General features: G+C 38.6%; 1 protein-coding gene across 7 annotated transcripts in view; it reads left to right on the forward strand.

Annotated features, from left to right (window-relative positions):
* The window catches only part of LOC308626761 (uncharacterized protein), a 452,693-nt gene that overhangs the window by 28,015 nt on the left and 403,022 nt on the right, over window positions 1–21,656 (forward strand). For 5 of the 7 annotated variants that reach the window (XR_014017295.1, XR_014017296.1, XR_014017297.1 and 2 more), the window contains exons 2-3: window positions 17,536–18,697; window positions 19,687–19,770. The gene's annotated coding sequence lies outside the window, so the exon portion shown is untranslated. Of the gene's footprint in view, window positions 1–17,535; window positions 18,698–19,663; window positions 19,771–21,656 lie in introns of all 7 variants that reach the window. The other 2 variants (XM_081252179.1, XM_081252180.1) reach the window with 2 other exon arrangements.

Below are 21,656 nucleotides of genomic sequence, written 5' to 3' on the forward strand. Positions count from 1 at the left end.
ATTAAAAGAATTGGAATATTATGAACTTCTTTAAGTTCATAATAGACATTAGATAACTTAGATATCAGAAAAGACAACTTAGATGAAATAGACAAATTCTTAGGAAAACACAAATTACCAAAACTAAGAAGAAATAGTAACTCTGAAAAAATATATATTTTTTAAAATTTTATTTATTTTTGGCTGCGTTGGGTCTTCGTTGCTGCTTGCGGGCTTTCTCTAGTTGTGGCAAACAGGCTACTCTTCATTGTGGTGCATGGGCTTCTCATTGCAGTGGCTTCTGTTGTGGAGCACGGGCTCTAGGCGCACGGGCTTCAGTAGTTGTGGCTTGCAGGCTCTAGAGTGCAGGCTCAGTAGTTGTGGCGCACGGGCTTAGTTGCTCCATGGCATGTGGGATCTTCCCGGACCAGGGCTCGAACCCGTGTCCCCTGCATTGGCAGGCAGATTCTTAACCACTGTGCCACCAGGGAAGCCCCTGAAAATATATATATTTAAGAAATTGAATTAGTACTTAAATATCTTTCAGCAAAGAAAAGCTCCAGTTCACATGACATTACTGATGAATTCTACCAAACACTTAGAGAAGAATTAATACACAAACTTTTCCCCAAAAATAGAAAGGAACACTTCACAACTTATTGAGGCCATTGCTACCCTAATACCAAAAACAGACATACATTACCGAAAAAGAAAACTATAGACCAACATCTCAAATACAAATGCAAAAATCCTCAACAAAATGCTAGCAAACCAAAGCCTGCAATATATTTAAAGTATTAAACACCAGAAACAAGTGAGATTTATTGCAGGAATGCAAGGTTGGTTTTAACATCCCCAAATCAATTCTTATAGTACTCCATATAATAGAATACAGGACAATAATACACGATCACTTCAGTAGATGCAGAAAAGGCATTTGACAAAAGTCAGCATAACTTGATGATAAAAAATCACTCAACTAGGAGTAGAAGGGAACTTCCTCTGTGGTAAAGGACATTTTAGAAAAACTAGCATCATACTTAATGAGAGAGAGACTGAATGATTTCTCCCTAAGATCATGAGCAAGACAAGAATGTCTGTTCTCCCCACTTCTGTTCAATACTGTACTGGAGGTTGTAGCCAGGACAGTTAGCAAGAGAAGGAAATAAAAGACATCCAGATTGGACACAAGGAGGAAACCATCTCTATTTGCAGATGTCATGGTCTTGAATATAGAAAATCCTAAGGAATATACTAAAAAAAACTATTAGAACTTAATAATCAAGTTCAACAGACTGCAGGATACAAGACCAGTATTCAGAAATCATTTATTTCTATTCAGTTGCAATGAACAAACCAGAAATGAAATTAAGAACATAATTCCATTTATAGTAGCATTGAAAAGAGTAAAATACTAAGGAATAATTTTTTTTAATTTTATTTATTTTTGGCTGCGTTGGGTCTTTGTTGCTGCATGTGGGCTTTCTCTAGTTGCGGCAAGGAGGCTTCTCATTGCAGTGGCTTCTTGTTGCACAGCACAGGCTCTAGGCGCGCAGGCTTCAGTAGTTGTGGCGTATGGGCTTCAGTAGTTGTAGCTCACAGGCTCTAGAGTACAGGCTCAGTAGTTGTGGTACACAGGCTTAGTTGCTCCACAGCTAGGAATAAATTTAACCAAAAATTGCAAATTATATTGTATTAACCTGCTAGGAGTAGCGTAACAAAGTACCACAAACTGGGTGGATTAAAAAACAAAATTTATTGTCTTATAGTTCTGGTGGCTAGAAGTCCAAAATCGGGGTTTCAGCAGGGTTGGTTCCTTCTCAGGGCTGTGACAGAGAATGTATTCCATGCCACTCTCCTAACTTGTGATGGTTTGCTAGTAACCTTTGGCCTTCCTGGCTTCTGCTGCAGCACCCTGATCTCATGGGGTTCTCCCTGTGTGTGTCTGTCTCTGTGTCCAAATTTTCTTTTTTTTATAAAGACACCAGTCCTACTGAATTAGTGTCCACTCTAATGATCTCATCTTAACTCATCTCCATTTCCAAATAAGATCATATTTCCAGGTACTGGGGGTTAGGATTTCAACGTCCTTTGCAGGGGACACAATTCAACCCATAACACTTACACTCTGAAAGTACAAAACATAGAAGTTAAGGAAGACTTAGATATATGGAAAGACATTCCATGTTCATGGGTCAGAAGACTCAGTATTTTTGAGATGGCAATACTATGTAAATTGATGTACAAATTCAGTCAATCCTTATCAAAATCTCAACTGGCTTCTACACAAAGATTGACAGACTAGTCCAAAATTCATATGGAAATACAAGGGACCCAAAATAGCCAAAACAATCTTGAAAAAGAACAGCTTTGAGGAGACTCGTATTCTGATTTCGAAACTTACTACAAAGCTATAGTAATCAAGCAGTGTATTGCTGGCAAAAGGGTAAGCATGTTGACTGTGAGATGTATATATATATATATATATATATATATATATATATATATATATTGGTTTCTGCCCCCAGTTCCTGGCACAGAGCTCCTAAAATCCTTGTAATTTTCTTTATGATAAGAGCCTAGGAACATCTTTTGTTCTAATATTTGGTCTTTAACCCCAGTTCCTGACAAAGGGCTCCTGAAACCCTTGGTTGATAGGAGTGTCTTTTGTTCTAATGAGGCAACCCTGGGTGCACTCCTGGATGAGAGCTGGTTGCCAGAGAGACCAAGCCATGATTAGAAGCTTGGAATTTTCAGCTCCATCCACCATTCTCTTGAGAAGGGAGAAAGGCTAAAAATGGGTTTAATACCTACGTGAGGAAGCTCCCATAAAATCTCAATAGTATGGGGTTCAGAGAGCTTCCAGGTTGTGGAACACAGCCATCCAGAAGGGTGATGCGCCCCAACTCCACAGAGACAGAAGCTCCTCCACTCAGGACCCTCTCATACCTGGCCCTATGTATCTCTTCATCTGGCTGTTCATCCATATCATCTGTACTGTTTACCATGTTGTTTAATGAACTGGTAAACATGAGTAAGTGTTTCCCTGAGTTCTGTGAGCCAATCTAATGAATTAATCGAACCTGAGGAGGGAATTGTTGGAACCTCCCATCTGTAGTCTGTCAGAAGCCCAGGTGATAACCTGAGCTTGAGACTGGTGTCTGAAGTTGGGGTGGGCGGTGCAGCCTGGAGCCCTTACCTGTGGGATCTGATGCTGTCTATGCGTAGACAGTGTCAGAACTGAATTAATTTGTGGAATACCCAGCTGGTGTTGGAGATTTGCTTGTTGTGGAGAAAAAAACCCACACTTTTGGTGACCAGAAGTATCCGAAGTGAAGTGTTCTGTGTGAATAGTAAAGGAGACTCACAGGAGAGAAACACAGTAGGGAAGAACTGAGTTTTTCCCTACATAGGAAGGAAAAAACTGAGGTTTTCCACTATATAAACCAATGGAATATGATTGAGAGTCCGGAAATAAACTCACACATATGTGGTCAACTTTTTTTGACAAGACTGCCAAAACAAGCATGCAAAAGAATAGATTTGGACCCCCTATTATGTACAAAAATTAACTGAAAATGGATTAAAGACCTAAATATTAGCTAAAACTACAAAACTCTTAGAAGAAAACATAGGCATAAAATCATTGTGACCTTGGATTAAGCAACAGTTTCTTAAGATATGGTACCAGAAGCACAGGTAACAAAAGAAAAAACGAATACAGCAGGTGCTTCCAAAGACACTGTCAAGAAAGTGAACAGCAACCTACAGAATTGGAGAAACTACAGGCAGACCTCATTTCATTGCACGTTGCTTTATTGAGCTTCGCAGGTACTGCATTTTTTTAAATTGAGGGTTTGTTGCAACCCTGTCAAGCAAGTCTGTCGGCACCATTTTGCCAACAGCATTTGCTCACTTCAGTTCTCTGTGTCACATTTTGTAATTCTTGAAATATTTCAGACTTCTTCATCATTATATTTGTTATGACGATCTGTGATGTTTGATGTTACTGTTGCCAAAAGATTATGACACACTGAAGGCTCAGATGGTTGGCATTTTTTAGCAATAAAGTATTTTTTAACTAGGGTATGAACATTGTTTTTAAAGACATAATGCTATTGCACACTTAACAGACTACAGTCAACATAACTTTCATATGCCCCGGGAAACCAAAACATTTGTGTGACTTGCTTTCTTGCAATGTTTGCTTTATTTTGATGGTCTGGAAATGAACCTGCAATATCTCCAAGGTATACCTGTATTTGTAAATTATATTTGAAAACAGGTTTCTATCTAGAATATATAAAGCATTCCTACAACTCAGTAATAAAAAGACAACCCACATAAAAAATGGGCAAAGGATCCCAATAGACATTTCTCCAAGGGATACACAAATGTCAGTAAGCATATGAAAACATGCTCCACATCATCAGCCATCAGGGAAATGCAAATCAAAACCACAGTGCCGCTTCATACCCACTAGGATGGCCATAATCAAAATGATAGATAATAGCAAGTGGTGGTGAAGATGTGGAGAAATTGGAAACCTTATATACTGCTGCTGGGAATGTAAAATGGTGCAGCCACTTTGCTGCTTCATGTGAACTATGGAAACTGGACCAGTGAATCTAGAGTGCTTCTCAAGTTAAGAAATTTAGAATATCCTGGATGTTTCTGTAAGTCATACTGAATGTTCTTGTTGGCAAATTATTCTATGATATAATGCTCTGAGAAGGGAATTCTAAGCTTATTTGGAAAATAAAAGTTGGGAAATGTTTATCTGTTAACCATATTCTAATCCTGATTAATTAAAATGTTTACTTTCATGATATTGTTTAAAGGTTCAGCTTAATTTTCAGAAAATGAGAAGTGGAGATACTATTCACTGACATTTTGCCCTTTAAAAAAACTTTTTAATACAAGATTAGCAAGATATTAGAGCTGTGGTAATTGGATGTCTTTCAGGGAAATAAACCATTAAAGTTTATGAGTCACGTTAACAGAAAGCCCTGTCAGTTCCACCATTTCCCTTTATCAGTTCATTCTACAATAAACATAAAATCCTCTGCCTAGAGTTCAGAGCACAGCAAGGGAGAGAGGAAAAAGCCAGAACAGAAAATCCAGAAAGTAGTAAGTAGGAAATGTTCAGTAACCTTATGATCCTCAAGCTCATGACAAGATGTCCAGTGCTTAGTGCACTGCTGGGACCAGCAGAATTTGGCTGTGGTGAGACTCCTTCTCAGTGGCTTAGTAACTCATCTGTGGTCTTAAAGATTCAGGGATTCCCCAGATATATTTTCTGGAAGGCGTCTCAAAGCCTTTTTAGTCATTCAAAAAAAAAAAAAAAGATGAAAGGAAGCAACAGCATCATTAAGGGCTTTGGCCCTTTGTGTGGAAGGAGTCACTTGATTGTTCCTAGGTGCCTGGGCAGCTGGTGGAAGCCTCAAGAAGGAGCACAGTGTGGGACTCAGGCCCAGTCTCTGAGCACAGAGATTGGATGCCACTTGTTGCTAACAGATTCAAAGAGAAGAGTGCCATTGCAGCAACATGGATGGACCTAGAGATTATCATACTAAGCGAGTAAGTCAGAAAGAGAAAGGCAAATACTATATGATATCATTTATATGTGGAATCTAAAATACGACACAAATGAACATATCTATGAAACAGAAACAGACTCACAGACAGAGAACAGACTTGTGGTTTGCCAAGGGAGAGAGGATGTGGGGAAGGGTTAGATTGGGAGTTTGGGATTAGCAGATGCAAACTAGTATATAGAGAATGGATAAACAACAAGGTCCTACTGTATAGCACAGGGAACCGTAGTCAATATCCTGTGATAAACCATAATGGAAAAGAATATGAAAAAATATATATGTGTGTAACTGAATCACTTTGCTGCACAACAGAAATTAACACAACATTGTAACTCAACTACACTTCAATTAAAAAAAAAAGAAGTGCCCTGCCATGCTTGCTGCTCTGTACCATCCCTACTTGGAGGAGACGGGAGGAGGCTGTGTGAATGATCACAGACAACAAAATCCTCGTGTGTGTGTAATTCACTTATTTTCTTCCTCGGCCCTCCTCATTACTTGACTCTTATTTTTGCTTTTATGGATTCTGTGCTTTTATTTAGAGCTTCTCAAAACCTTTTTGGAAGTTGAAGAATATGTATGTATTTCTTAACACATTGTTGTAATAAGAAAATATAAACTGATACACATAAAAACAGGTTCTTCATGATTTATGGAAAACATTATGCAGATTATATTGCATGTGGGTTTTCTTTCAAAAGAATTCTTTGATTACAGATTTTCAAAGAAAAATGTCATTGTTTGCAACTTATTCTTCAAAAAGAATATGCTAAATGCCAGATGCTCTTTTGTGGCCAGGAAGATGTATCAAAAACATCCTTCTGTAGAAACCTCAGCATCCTTCTGTGAATTCTAAAAGTTTGAAAAGTCACATACACAATTCTGTATATGTCAGGATCTGGGTAAGAATAGGGGACGGAGAGCTGGGAATTGGGATAATCTCAGAAAGCAATCTGACATCTACTCAGTCAGTTGTGAAGTCACTGGCATCTTTAAAATCCTGTACACAGAACCACTTTTACTGATTAAAAAAAAAAAAATCAAAGTAACCATTCTTTGGCCTCCATATCCAGCCTAAAGGAATTTTTCACTTCTCCAGCAGTTGTTTTTACCCTAAGACTAGGAAAAAAACAGCTCTACCCTGTAACCTCGGATAGAAAACGTTAGATGCCAAAATGTTCTCTTATCTTTTATACTCATCTGATGTGTGTGCATGACTCCTGAGTAAAAATACAATTCTTGGTTGGTAGGCTAATTTTTTTAATGAAGTTGGATATATACAGCTGTCTTACTAGTCAGTTCTGGATGGCCTTCCCACCCAGTCTTTCAAGATGTATTAGAGCTTTATCAGTTACTCAAATCTGGACTAATTATCAACTTGGTCAGGTTCTAGATGAAGTTGATGATCTTGCTACACTGTCAGAATCAGCTAAATTATCAGGAAATTATCATCTGATATCAAACTTCTTTATGAGTACGTTTTTCAGAAAACTGGTGGTATGCTAAAATAAAACACATTTTGGTTTTTATTTTAACCACTTTGGATGAAAAATTTTCAACTTAAATTAGTAAATTTTTTAATATAAAAGTTTCAGGCTTAAATAATGGTAAATAGAATAACAATGGAAACCCATGTATCTACCATCTATCCTAGGAAATAAAACATTATAAATAAAATTGAAACTGCTGGTATATTCCTCCCAGATTATATTGTCTCCGTTATAATTCCCATGCATATCTGTAATAGATTAACTTTACTCATTATTGTTGATGGGTTTTATCTGTGTTGGTGTGTGTAGCCCTAGTTCCTTCTTTATATATATATATATATATATATATATATATATATATATATATATATAATTTATTTATTTATTTTTGGCTGTGTTGGGTCTCCGTTGCTGTGCGGGCTTTTCTGTAGTTGTGGAGAGTGGGGGCTACTCTTCATTGCGTTGTGCAGGCTCCTTGAGGTGGCTTCTCTTGTTGGAGAGCACGGGCTCTAGGCGCGTGGGCTTCAATAGTTGTGGCACACGGGCTCAGTAGTTGTGGGTTGCAGGCTCTAGAGTGCAGGCTCAGTAGTTGTGGCGCACGGGCTTGTTGCCCCGCAGCGTGTCGGATCTTCCCGGACCAGGGCTCAAACCTGTGTCCCCTGCATTGGCAGGCGGATTCTTAACCACTGCGCCATCAGGGAAGTCCTAGTTCATTCTTTTTCATTGCTCTACTTCACCATTTTCTTCTTGGTGGGTATTTAAGTTGCTTTTAACATTTTACTATAATAACACCATGATGGACCTTCCAATAGGTCTATTCTTGTACACATGTATGAGTTTCTCTGGAATAGGTATTTAGGAGTTCAATTGCTGAGTCATAGAGTAGAAATACCTTTCATAGTTATCAAGTTACTTTCTAAAATGTTTATGCAGTTCACAAGCCAGTTGTAGAATGTCTTTCAGTTTGAGTTTCTCTGATGTTTCCTCATGATTAGATTCAGGCTGTACATCTTCGGCAGGAGTATCACAGAAGTAATGCTCTACATCCAATGAGGACCTTTATAAAATGGCACATGATTCCAAATTGTCCCATTTCTGATGATGTTTATTTTGTTCACTCCATTAAAATGATGTCTGCTAAGCTTCTTTATGTAAAGTCATTCTTTCTCTTTGTAATTGGTAAATATTTTATGGAAAAGTGTTTTGAAACAATATAAAACATTCTGTTCTCCACATCCACCTCAAGCCATGATGAAATAACAGCATCCAGACTTACCACTACAGCTTAATAACAAAAAATCTGACAGAATATGGGAAACAGTGGTTTCTTGACATTGGATCCTAGGCCATGTGGATGTTGATCTCTCAGATGAGGTGAGCCCCATGACTGCCTCAGCTTGGTGCCCGGAGAGAGTTTCCAGGCCTTATCACAGGGAAGGGGAACTATAAGCTCAAAGGTCTCAGTGAGTGAGGCTGAGGATTTGGAGAGGTCGACATGGCTGGAATTTACAGGACAGAGTATCAGAGAGCAGAGGTCAGCAGGGAGAGAGCTCTGGAGATCTGCAAAGGATTCTCCCCGAGTCTTCAGCACCTCTGTGAGGCTGGGGATAGAACCACCATAATGAACAGAAAGGACAGTTTGTGGAGCTCACAGGGTTGGGAATACAGTAGTCCCCCCTTATCCGCAGATTTGCTTTCTGTGGTTTCATTTACCCACAGTCAACTGTAGTCTGAAAATATGAAGTGGAAATTCTAGAAATAATAAGTTTTAAATTGCCTTGCTCTTCTGAGTAGCGTAATGAATCTCACTCCATCCTGCCCAGGACGTGAATCATCCCTTTGGCATATCCACACTGTATATGCTACCTGCCTATTAGTCACTTAGTAGCCCTCTTGGTTATTAGATCGACTATCGCAGTATTGCAGTGCTTGTGTTCAGGTAACCCCTGTTTTACTTAGTAATGGCCCTATTGACCTTTGAAGAAATTATTGACAGGAGACCTAGGAAAAAACATAGTGTATATAGGGTACGGTACTTTCCTTGGTTTCAGGCATCCACTGCTGGTCTTGGAATGTATCCCCCTCAGATAAGGGAGGACTACTGGAGTTCATGTTCCCAACAGCCAGGATGGAGGAATCTCATAATACATGGCATTGGATTGTTCTCAGAAGGTGATCACCTCAGTGGTGGAACTGAATTTGAATTAGCCTTGGACTACAGGCTGCTCTGGTCCTAACCTGACGAAGCTCAAAAGCAACCTCCAAAGGATCAAACTGTTTCCAAGTAACTTAACCATGTCCCAGAACAAAGTGTAAAACATTTTAAAGGAATACCACCCCCCCCACCAAAAAAATCCAGCACCCAACAATGTAAATGTTTCAGCATCGAACCAATAATTAGGGGATGCAAAGTAGGAAAATATGACCCTTAATGAGGAGAAAATGCATTCAAAACTGACAAGAAATGGCACAGGTGGTGGAATTAAAGAAACATGGACATTAAAACAGCACTTATAAGTGTACGTCATATATCCCAGAAGGTAGAGGAGAGCATGATGCAGAGTGACGTGGAAAATCTTAAAAAAAAAAAAAAAAATTCTACGGATGGAAACTATCTCATGTCTCATCAAATTTTCAATTTATTCATTTATTTATATCAGTTTGGACTCTTGGTTTCCTATTTTATTCAATGGATTATACATTGTTACTAGTACTATTTATTTTGATATTCAAGTTGAACCTGACTTGGCCAGTGGGAGCCCATTCAAGTTGTCATCTGTGTGCTTTTGACATGTCCCAAACATTTTTTGAGAGCTTTTTAACTTTCAGATGCACAAGATGTTCCAGCCCTGGAATCAGGCATTTTCCAAAGAGCCCTGGTTCCTTTCAATGAAGAATGGTATTTAGAAGCCACAATCTGAGTGTTTGGTATTTTCATTCCTACTGGGGTGTTGCTGCTGCCAGGCCCCCCCAAGTTGGAGCTAGGGAATATATCTATATATTTATCAATTGATGAATCAACAAATTGTAAACAGTTTACACCAGTACCTCCAATTCCAGTCCAACACCATGTAGGGTTCATTCTAGTTTTCTATATTTGTAACTCCTTCTCCATCAGTGAGAAACCTGACTCCCATTATCCTTAATATATTTGTGTATTTGATCAGTCCCACTGCTACCACTGACCTGGGTGGATGCTCCCCTCACCCACTCAGGCCCCAGCACCCAACACGGGGCTGTCGTCACCACCACTCCTTCACGCAGGCATCTCCTCCCCCAGCCTGTGCTCTGACACCCTGTACTGCCTTCCTCATCCTGATGAGACTGTTATCCCCCCCACCGCCCCGCCCCCACCCCCGCCCCAGGCCACCACGTTCCTCCTATGTGGATACCTACCTTGCTCAGAACCACCCCAGGATTTTGTTCTGAATGTGAGGGAAAAGAGGAGGGAGAGAGCTTAAGATGCTTTTTGATGCATAGAAGTTAATTTCCCTTATGGTTTATGTTTTTTGTGTCTTATTTTAAGAAATCTTTTCTTCGAAATGATAATATTCTTCTATAAAGCTTTTATGAAAAAGTTATTTTTCACATTTAAGGCTTTAATTCACCTGGAATTGATTTTTGTGTATGTAAGTAGTAGGGATCCAGGTTTTTTTTCTTTTGAAATAGGTATTTCTTATGAAATGGGTCCAAGCAATCTTTAATGATTAGTTCATATTTTGATCTATAAGCTACTGTTGATCTATGAACTATCCATGAAACTGATCTGCAGTTTCACTTCTGTAAATACCGAGTTTCAATATATGCATGAGTCTAATTCTGAGCTTTCTCTTTCTTTAGTCTAGATGTTTATTTCTGTGCTAATCATTACCACTCTGTCTTATTTACCAAAACTTTTCATTCAGCCAGGGTCCATTCAGGAGAAAAACCACTCTAAGTATTCAAGCAAGACGGGACTTAGTGTGGAGAATTGGGTGCTTAGTGAAACAGTGGCGGGACTGGAGGACTGAAGGTGCAGGAAGTGACTGACTGCTACCTCAGGTTCGCCACTAACTTTCAGGGAGTCAGGAAGGTGCAGAAACTACAGAAAATCTCTGGAAATAATCAGTTGTCACCAGTACTGGTGATTTACAAAAAAACACCTGAAAGATGCTGCAAAATCTCACATCTGCTAAAGTTTATTGTGCATCTGCCCATCCTTACAAAGGAGCAAAAATATTCTTCTGCTTCTCTTTTGCCATCAGGTTTTATGAGTGCCTTTCATTGGGAATCTAACCAGAAACCTGCTGGCAGGGCCCAGGGAAATGTAGCTCCTGGACATCCAGCCCTGTGAGTTGGAGAAGGGGCGTGAGGGTATGAATTGCCCGCAGGCGTTCTGGCCTAGATTCTTGTTAGACTCACTACATCTAGAACAATCCTCCCTTGGCTGCACACACACACACCCTTTCGTTATCAGGATTTCTCTGAGTCCTTTGCATTGCGGTATGAACTTTGAGATGATCTTGCTAAATGTTATGAAAAGCTCAGGACTTTAATTGAACTTATACCTAATTTTCAGACTAATTTTGGGATAATTGACTCTTTATGATATTTGGGCTTCCTGTCCATGAATATGATCCATCTTTCTTTTTAATGTCTTTAAAGCTTTATGTCCTTCTACGTGAAGGTCTTTTGTCTCTTTCATTATATTTAGTAATTAAACACTCAGTAAAAAAATATGTGCTATTTAGGTGGTGGCGGTATACGTAGTTGTGAACAAAACAAAAAGTACCTATCTTAATGGATCTTACACAGACTATTAATATATTACATTTGATAGTAAGAACTGTGGAGAAAACTAAAGTTGGAGTAATGGGGATAGACGTGATTGCAAATAAAATAATACAATAATACAGGGACTGCCTCTGAGGGGTGAGCGAGCAGGAAGCTGAACGGGGCCAGTGAGGAAGCCGTGTGGACATCAGAGAGAGCAGCATGTGTCAAGGCCTGAGGCATGAGCATGTTTGGCACGTCCAAGCAGCAACAAGAAGGCCTCTGTGGCTGGAGTGAGCAGGGAGCACAGTGGTGGGGTCAGATCATGGAGGGCTTCATGGGCATTAGAAGAGCTTTGGCTTTGAAGGCTTTGGTGCAGACACGTAAGGTGAGCCGATGTATGTTATAAAATGGTTGCTGTGGCTGCCATATGGAGATCAAACTGAAGGGAAGAAGGGTGGGAGCAGGAGAGACCAGGGAGGAGACCTGACGGGCCAGTCAGCAGGTGGCAGAGGTGAGAGAGCCAACAAGTTTGCGATGGATTATATGAGGCGCTTGAGAGAAAGGAGGAAGGTGAGCATGGCTTCCCTGGTATTGTCCTGAACAGCTGGATAGAATTACCATCCTACTGAGATGTGGAAGACTTCAGAGGGAAGAAGACTGGGGAGAAAAATTAGGTTGGTGGTTTTTTAACTTTATAGGTATTGATGTATAACACACAGAAGAGAACACAGATTGTACTTGTACAGCATGATGGGTTTTTACCAAGTGAACCCATCCAGGTAAGCAAGTCCCAGTCTTCCACCACAGAGTAAACAATATCCTAACTTTTAACAGCATCAATTCATTTTGCTAGTTTTTGAACTTTATATAAATGGAAACATATGGTATATATTCTGTCTGGCTTATTTTGCTCAACCTTCTATTTGAAATATTCATGCTGTTACACGTGGTTGCCATAGAATTTTCCATTGTCTGATACACCATCATCAATTTATTCGTTCTATAGTTGATAGTCCAGTTTATCAACTTTTTTTTTTTTTTTAAGAAAGCTGGCGAGGCTAGAGAATCCTGGGCCCAGTAGGATAGGGAGCCAAGGCTCAGACAACTTTATCACTGGGCCTTAGGCCAGTGATGTTACAATGTACTTTTTTTTTTTTTAAGAAGATGTTTGGGGTAGGAGTTTATTAATTAATTAATTTATTTTTGCTGTGTTGGGTCTTCATTTCTGTGCGAGGGCTTTCTCTAGGTGTGGCAAGCGGGGGCCACTCTTCATCGCGGTGCGCGGGCCTCTCACTGTCGCGGCCTCTCTCGTTGTGGAGCACAGGCTCCAGATGCGCAGGCTCAGTAATTGTGGCTCACGGGCCTAATTGCTGCGCGGCATGGAGAATCTTCCCAGACCAGGGCTCGAACCAGTGTCCCCTGCATTAGCAGGCAGATTCTCAACCTCTGTGCCACCAGGGAAGCCCTATCAACTTTTTATATCCTGTGTAAGAAACATTTGCCTACCTTAAGGTTATGGAGGTAAAGTCTTGTGTTTTATTCTTAATATTTTCCCTAGATTTTCTGTCTTTTAGTTTTGTATAGTCCACCAAAACTTGATTTTTGTGTATGGTGTGTGGAGGTCAAGACTGATTTTTAAAAATATGTATATCCAATCGAACCAGCTCCATTTATTGAAATTTATTCTTTCTCCACTGTACTGTAGTGTCATCTTTGTCATAAATCAGGTGTGTGTGTGTTTCTAGACTTTCTGTTGTGTTTGATTCATCTGTTTTTCTAACCTTGCACCAATCCCATTCTGTCTTTATTGTAGCTTTATAATAGAGCTTAATTTCTGGCAGTGGAACTTCTCAATCTTTGTTCTTTTTCTAGACTCCCTTGGATATTCTTGGCTCCTTTGCATTTCCATATAAAATTTAGAATCAGCTTATTTCTACCCACCCCCTCTTCAAAAAACCCTTCTGAAGCTTTTATGTAATTTACACATAATAAAATATGTAAATTTTAAGGGTACAATTCGATGAGTTCACAAATGTATACACTCACATAATCAACACTCCGGTCAAGATATAGGACCAGTTCCATCACCCTAGGAAGTTTCATCATGTTTCTTTCCAGTAAATCCCCTTTTCTTCCCAGAGGCAGCTTCTCTTGATTTTTATCACCATAAATTCATTTTGATTGTTCTAGGACTTTATATAAATGGGATCATAAAGTCTGAATTCTTTTGTGTTTGACGTCTTTTGCTCAACTTGTTGTTTCTGATGTTGGCTCCCGTTGCTGCCTGTATCCTTCATTCATTCTTACTGTAGCACAGTGTCCATTGTATGACGATACCACAGTTCCTTATCCAGCCACCTGCTGACAGCCATTTGGGCTTCCCCACTTGGGGGCTCCTATGAATAAAACAACTATGAACATTCTTGTATGAGTCTCTTTGTGGGCATCTGTTTTCATTTCTCACAGGCAAATACTGAGACATAGGATTGGGTGGCTGTATATTAAGTTTTATGAGAAATTGCTGAACAGTTTTCCAAAATGGTTGTATCATTTTACACTCCTACTAACAAGGTATGAGAGTTCTAGTGGTTCTGTATATGCACCAACACTTGGTGTGGTTAGTCTCTAGCCATTCTAAAGGTGGGAAATATTATTTTCATTGTGATTTTAATTTGCATTCCCAGATGACTAATGATTCTGAGCACATTTTCATGTGCTTATTGATCATTTGTATATCTTCCTTCATGAAGTTTCTGTTCAAATCTTTCATCTTTATTGTTTGATGTTTTATTGTTGGTTGCCGGTGATACAGATATTCATTCCAGATACAGGTCTTCTGTCAGGTAAAGTTACCATGAAAAATTATCATGAATATTTTCTTCTAGGCTGTGCTTGCCTTTTTGTTTTCTTAGTGATATCTTATGAAGAGCAAAAGGTTTTAATTTTGATAGATTACAATTAATTTTTCTTTTGTAGTTGGTGCTTTTTGTGTTGTAAGAAATCTTTGCCTGACTTAGGATCAAAGAGGTATTTTCCTATGAATGAAACTTTATAACTTCACCTTTTATGTCTAGGTTTATGATCCATTTTGAATTACTTTTTGAGTATGGTTTGAGGTAGTCATTGAGGTTTTATTTTTCTAAATGAAATGTAGTTTTAATGCCATATGTTGAAAATACTGTTCTTTCCCCTACTAAATCACCTTGGCACCCTTTATTGAAAATCAGTTAGTCATCTACATCTGGGCCCTTTTCTCTCTATATATATTTCTGGACTCTCCTCTGTCTACTACTTGTTTATATGCCAAAACTACATAATCTTATTTACCATAACTTCAAAGTAAATTTTGAAGGCAACTTCTTTTTCAAGTTTGTTTTGACTCTTCTAGATTCTTTGCATTTCCAAATAAATTTTAAATTTAACTTGTCAGTTTCTAATAAAAAGTCTGCTAAGACTTTTTCCTGTTAATATTTTCATTACAATTGTGTTGTCTCTATAGATAAGTCTCGAGAGAATTGACATCTTAACAATATTCAGTGTTCCATTCATCAACATCTGTCTCAACTTACGGCTTCTTTAATTTTTGTCAGTAGTGTTTTCTCATTTTTAATATAGAAATCTTACTTGCCCTTTGTTAAATTTATCCCTAAGTTTTTTTTTATCAACTTTATTGAGGTGTAGTCTACATATTATGAACTGTAACCATCTTGACTATAGAGATCAATGTGTTTTAATCAATTTATGTTTATTGACCTAATGGTAAACAGAATGGGTTTTAATTTTGTTTTCTAGTGTTTGTTGCTAGTATATAGAAATACAATTGTATTTACATTTGGTTGTGATGTCACTTACTTAAAATTCTTTATCCTTGAAGAGTTCATAGCCTCCTTTTTCTCTATATTATTGGCTTAAGAGACCAGTCCAGACCACTATATGTACAAATAAATTAGAATAAAAATTCATATCCTTGGTCACACTGACTGTGTTGTGGCTGCTCAGTAGCCACATGTGCCTAGTGGCTGCTGGATTGGACAGCCCAGCTCTTCATCATTGCAGAAAGTTGTATCCAGAAGCACTGTGTGGAGTGATGGGGTGGCCCCACCTTGGGAGTTACCTCACTGTTTACTCATGGTGTTGTATAACCCATTCTAACAATCCCTGTATTTACAGTAAATTGAAAGTTACATACCTATATTTAAAAGCTTAATTAAATGCAGATTACACTTTTATTTCAGGTCTACCTCATATGTGATGCTATGTGGTTTGTACTGCATTACAGAGAACTAAGACCACTAGATTTTGCAACATTTTGGATGTAGCTCCTGATCTTGTGTTGCGGACAAAAGCGTGATTTGAGGGGGTGGTTTAAGAGAGAAGAAGAAGAGTGGAAGTGGTGACACTGAGTATAGAGCAGTCGCTTTGCTCTGAAAGAAGCGGAGAAATGACATATGTTTGCAGGACGGGGATATGGGGCCACACGGGAGAGATCACAGCACGTTAATATGCTGATAGGAATGATTTACCTGAGAGGAAAAATCAGTGCGGGAGAGAGAGGGAGGATTATTGACATGCTGTCTGTCCTTCAGCGGGCAACCAAGAGCGGGTCTAGCAAGTAGAGGTGTAGGCCCTGGCGAGGGGCCCAGGTTTCTCCACCTACAGTGATGGGAGGGCAGGCTGAGCGTAAGCCACAGGAAGGGACGTGGGGCTTCTCTTCTGACTGATTCTTTTTTTTTTTTTTTTTTAACATCCAAGCATCCAAGATCATAGAGGCCCCTCACTGGATGGCCTTAGACTTATGTGTTCTTCCATTTCACGTGTGTTTCTTATTCCTTTGCTGTAGTTTCCGTCTTCAGTTTGCCTCCTCTACAGCCTTCTTTCCTGCTCTACGTCTGACTTGCTCCTTTTATACCATATGTTCAAACATCCACAACTCAGGCCATTAAATCGAAAGGAAAAAAGTCCCATTTCAGCTAACCCAAGTGGGAAGTAACTGAACATTGAAGTGGAGAGCAGCCTGGAACTCAGCTACTTCAGGGACTTTGTCTCCCTCAAGGTGCCTTTGCATCTGCTCTTTTCTCCTTTCTCCACTGCTGGCTTCCTCTGCTCACTCAGGTTTTGCACCTTTGCAACTCTGGCCTGCATATGGCCGTGCTGGCCACTGACCTCAGTTTACATCCCTACCTTTGGCTTTGGCTTCAGCTGCAGAGACCTGATCTAGACCTGGACTGAATTCATGAGAAAAGGAATCTGGTCGCAGGGGTTTTTCCTAAGGTTCTGACCTCCCACAGGATTGGTGGCCCTGCTCAGGACTCATCAGCTGCAGCGGGAGAGTAGAGTCCTTCCACATGGAACACCTCTGCCTCCATATGCTGTCTCATCCCTCAGGCTGAGCCAAGGCAGTTCTTAGCCGGGGCACTGGGTGGGGAGGCACGGCGATTGGCATTTTCATTCATCAAGCTGTTTGGACTGTTTGTAATACACGAGAGAACAGAATCTAATTAAGTGAAGTGCACAGAGTTTGTTTTATGGACTTTTTAACACCTATTTTAACTTTCTGCTTGTTTAATGTTTATTGGCTACATTCTATTTATCACAGCAAACCCTCAGCAAATATTTGTAGAATGAATGACTTTCGAGATGTTAGGTAAGAACTGCCTCTTTTTTCTTAATTACATTGCAATTTTATTTTATGTTTGCATTTTTGGTTCAAAAAGAAAATGGCTACAACTTCAGAAAGCTCTGGGGACTTCCCTGGTGGCGCAGTGGTTAAGAATCCGCCTGGCAGTGCAGCGGACACGGGTTTGAGCCCTGGTCCCGGAAGATCCCACATGCCGCGGAGCAACTAAGCCCGTGCGCCACAACTACTGAGTCTGTGCTCTACAGCCCACAGGCCACAACTGAGCCCGCATGCCACAACTACTGAAGCCTGCGCGCCTAGAACCTGTGCTAACAAGAGAAGCCACTGCAATGAGAAGCCCGCCCACCGCAATGAGAAGCCCGCCCACCGCAACGAAGAGTAGCCCCTGCTTGACGCAACCAGAGAAGGCCCGCACACAGCAACGAAGACCCAACACAGCCAAAGATAAATAAATAAAATAATTTATTAAAAAAATAAAAGAAAGCTCTGTATATGGAAAAAAAGTCAGACTTTTGGCAGAATGCTGCCAGACGGATCAGAATTCAAACTCATTTACCTGTCCGAATTAACTAAAAGGGCAGACTTTGAGCCCTGCTATTGGGATTTAAAGTTATTTTAGAATTTTAGAACTTCTTATTTAATATAAATATATTGAGAATATTTATATATTTAAGAACACTATTGTTCCCTTAAGCCCAAATACACAATTGCTACAAATCTAATAAATATCTTGAGATTGGATGCAAATTCATTTGGGAGGCAAGATGTTTCCTTAATGCCAACATGTCCCTTTAATGTATTTGGATCCAGGTGTTTCGGCCTTATTTGCTGGAGTGGATGCAGCATTAGACTGTCAGTTAGTTCCCTGTTTGACATTATTTAGTATTAGAGGCTGTTAAGCATGCATACTCATTGGGAAAGTTGAAGAAAGGCTTTAAATTGAAAAAGGTACCAAGCTGTGGTCCTTGTCCAGACATCCTGAGGTTAAAAACAACAAAACAAAGTAACTATAAATAAAGCATTAGAATACTAATATTAAAAAGCACCACAGTAGCTAAGAACAGTCTTGGTAGTACCTGTCTTTCATATTAGCTGTCAGTCAAGGTCCCCAGCACATAACTAGATCTTCACTAAGGGCCAGTCTCTCCTTCAGGGAAGCATCTGACAAAGCATGTATTCCATAACTGAACATGAAAATTCTCGAACATTAACAGATAACATAAATTATATTTCCTAAGGTAATAAACACCACATGATTGTGCTCAAAAATCTTTGCATGGTGCTATGTTAACCTTGCGTCCTTAGATCTACGCTATAGATTATTGTACTAAAGTCAATTTCTACTTTAACATTAATAGCAGGGTACAGTTCTCACGTTGTTTCTTAAGAAATGATAGAACTGCTTGGAATTTCCCTTACATTTGCATACATATTTCATTGTTCTTATACTAGGAGTGTAATAGATTTGCTTCTTGTCTAATTACAATGTAAACTGTAGGATTCAGCACTCCAGTTCTCAGGGTGGTAATGTGCTCTGTAGTTTCATGCTGATTGGTTTTCCTTATATGAGTGTGTTTATAGATGCTCCTTAGGGCTGGAGCTCTGGCCCTTAAGAATACCATGTGCATGTTCATCAGCAAAGATAAGCACCAGTGACCAATAGATAGATCCACTTTCAACCTGTTTTCCTAGTTTTAAAAACAGAAGGATTTAATGGCCAGTGTTTTATTTTGGATTTTTATGTCTAGATTCATAAATGAAATGGGCCTATCCTTTTCTTATACTATCTATTGATCTTAGAATTAAGAATACCATCATGGAGTGATTTTAATATCTTTTATTTTTATATTTTCTTAAACAATTTGAAAATACAGAGTATCGCTGGTCCCTGAAAGTTTGGTGAAATACATGTAAAACCATCTGGGCCTGTATTTTTTGGAGAGTTGGATAAAGGACAAGGAGTTAGGATTACCATTTTAATTTTATGGGCTCTGGTTTTTTTAAGTTTTCTTTTCCTTCTTGCACCAGAGCTTTTAATAGTTTTTCTAAAAGTTTATATAATCTAATTTATTGTTGTATAGTTGCTAATAACATTTTTCACTCATTCTTAAATTCCTTATGAAATAGTTTGTATGTGTGAACAAGGAGATGTATGCTACAGTTCTTTGCAGTTGAAGTCACTGGCTTATCACTCCTGATTCTAGTTCCATTGCTTCCCTCCCCAAAGGTGGCACCACTCCTGCATCTGAGGTCCATCGTCCCCTGCATTTTGGGATTCCTCAACTACATATGTATGCCTAAAACATACTAGGTATTATTTTTCATTTTCACATATATTGGCATAAACGTATTCATAGTATTTTCTTATTAATTTTTGCTGCATCTTTAGCTGTAACCATTTATCCTTTGCTCTTTCTGCCTCAAATACACACACGTGTGCACGCATGCACACAATCAGCCTTCCCAGGAATTGGTGTATTTTTTCTTTTTGGCAGACTTTACCCTTCTTGATCTTCTGTACTATCTTTTTTTAAATTAATTTCTGACTCTTGTTATTCCCTTCCTTCTTTTCTCTCTGGATTTTCCCTTCTCTCTGGGTTTCTCTTGTTATGCCTTTGCTAACTTCTTGGATCAGTCACCTAGCTCAGTGGCATCATTCTTTACGCACTTGTACCACATCACTGGCTATTTAGGACGGCATCCCTCCTCATTGGTTGGGGCTTAAACAGTTACATGTTTAAAATTAACCTTGAAAGTAAACATTTAGGGCTATAATTTTTTTCTTTAAAATGCCACTTTAATCGCTTCTCGGTCTTTTGGCTAAGATCAAGTGTAAAATGCCACTTTAACTGCATCCCACTAATTTTTATGAAATTTTAAGTTAATTTTATTCTTAAGCTATTATATAATTTATAGATTTCCTGAAAGTGGCATGTAACCAGAAATAAAAATAAGTATATATATTTTACTTTATCAGGTGAAAATGAGATTGTTTGTAGTCTATTGTGCAAACTTCTGGTCTTGAGTAGAACAAATAAGAAATACCTCTGTCATTAGTAAAAGTAAACCCCAGAAACTCCCAAGGTGGCACTGGAGGCATCTATCTGTTTAGATACGTAATATTTTCTCATTTCTATTATGAATTCCTCTATGGTTCATATGTTATTTAGTGCATTTAAAAATATCTAAGTGGTTGGCAACTTTTCGATTATCTTCTTGTTATTGATGCCTAACTGAATTGTACTCTCATTAGGTTGGTGGCAATGATATTGATTGCTAGAGGCCAGAACATGGTCTATTTTTCATGAAATATTTTGTGTGTGCTTATGAAAAATGTTGATTCACTATCAGAAACTAGGTTCACTCCAAGTCATAAGCCTGTTTGCTGATTGTTTAAACCCACCGTATATACTTTCTAAATATTTGTCTAATTAACCCATCAGGTACTGAGAGTAAAGGGTAATATCTCCCATTATAGTAGTGTAGTTTTCCAAACTTGTAGTTCTGCCAATTTTTACTTTATGAATTTTGAGGCTATAATGTTAGCTGCATACAAATTTAGAATTCTGCCTTTCTACTAAGTTTTTTTTAACATTAGAAAATGGATCTTCTTTGTTTTTATTAGTGCCTTTTACTTTAGCATCTATTTTACTGATTCTTTACTGTCAGTTATTTGGGGCCCTTGTGCTTTGGTAGTTGGGTTTTTTCTTTCCAAACAGCATTTTTTTTTTAAAGAACATGTGGCATGTTGCCATCATCTGTCAGCCTCCTTTTCAATTAAGTTTAGTTCACTTACATTTTTAATGATTACTGGTTATCACTGATTTTAAAAATTTATTTCATCTTTCTTTTCTCCTTTTAAAATGGTTTTTGTTGTTCCCTCTTTTTTCTTTTAAGTCAACTAAGTTTTTTAAAATTTATTTCTCCTCCACTAATTAGTTTGGTATAATCCTCTGTTTCTATTTTTTGTGTGTGGTTATGCATACTTAACATACTGTCTCTAAAAATCTACTTTTCTCTTCCCAAATAACACTTTAACTTCCTTATTTTAATTTTTTATTGCTACCCAAATGAGACATTACTCTTTGTATAATCAATACTTGTTTTTTTTTTCACATTCACCTAATTCTGTGTTCATTATTTCTTCATGCATGTCAGACTTTCACAGGTAGGATTTTTTTCCTTTCTGAAATACAG

The sequence above is a fragment of the Mesoplodon bidens genome, assembly GCF_964165515.1.
Source record: "Mesoplodon bidens genome assembly, chromosome: 13".
NCBI classification, from domain to species: Eukaryota; Metazoa; Chordata; class Mammalia; order Artiodactyla; family Ziphiidae; genus Mesoplodon; species Mesoplodon bidens.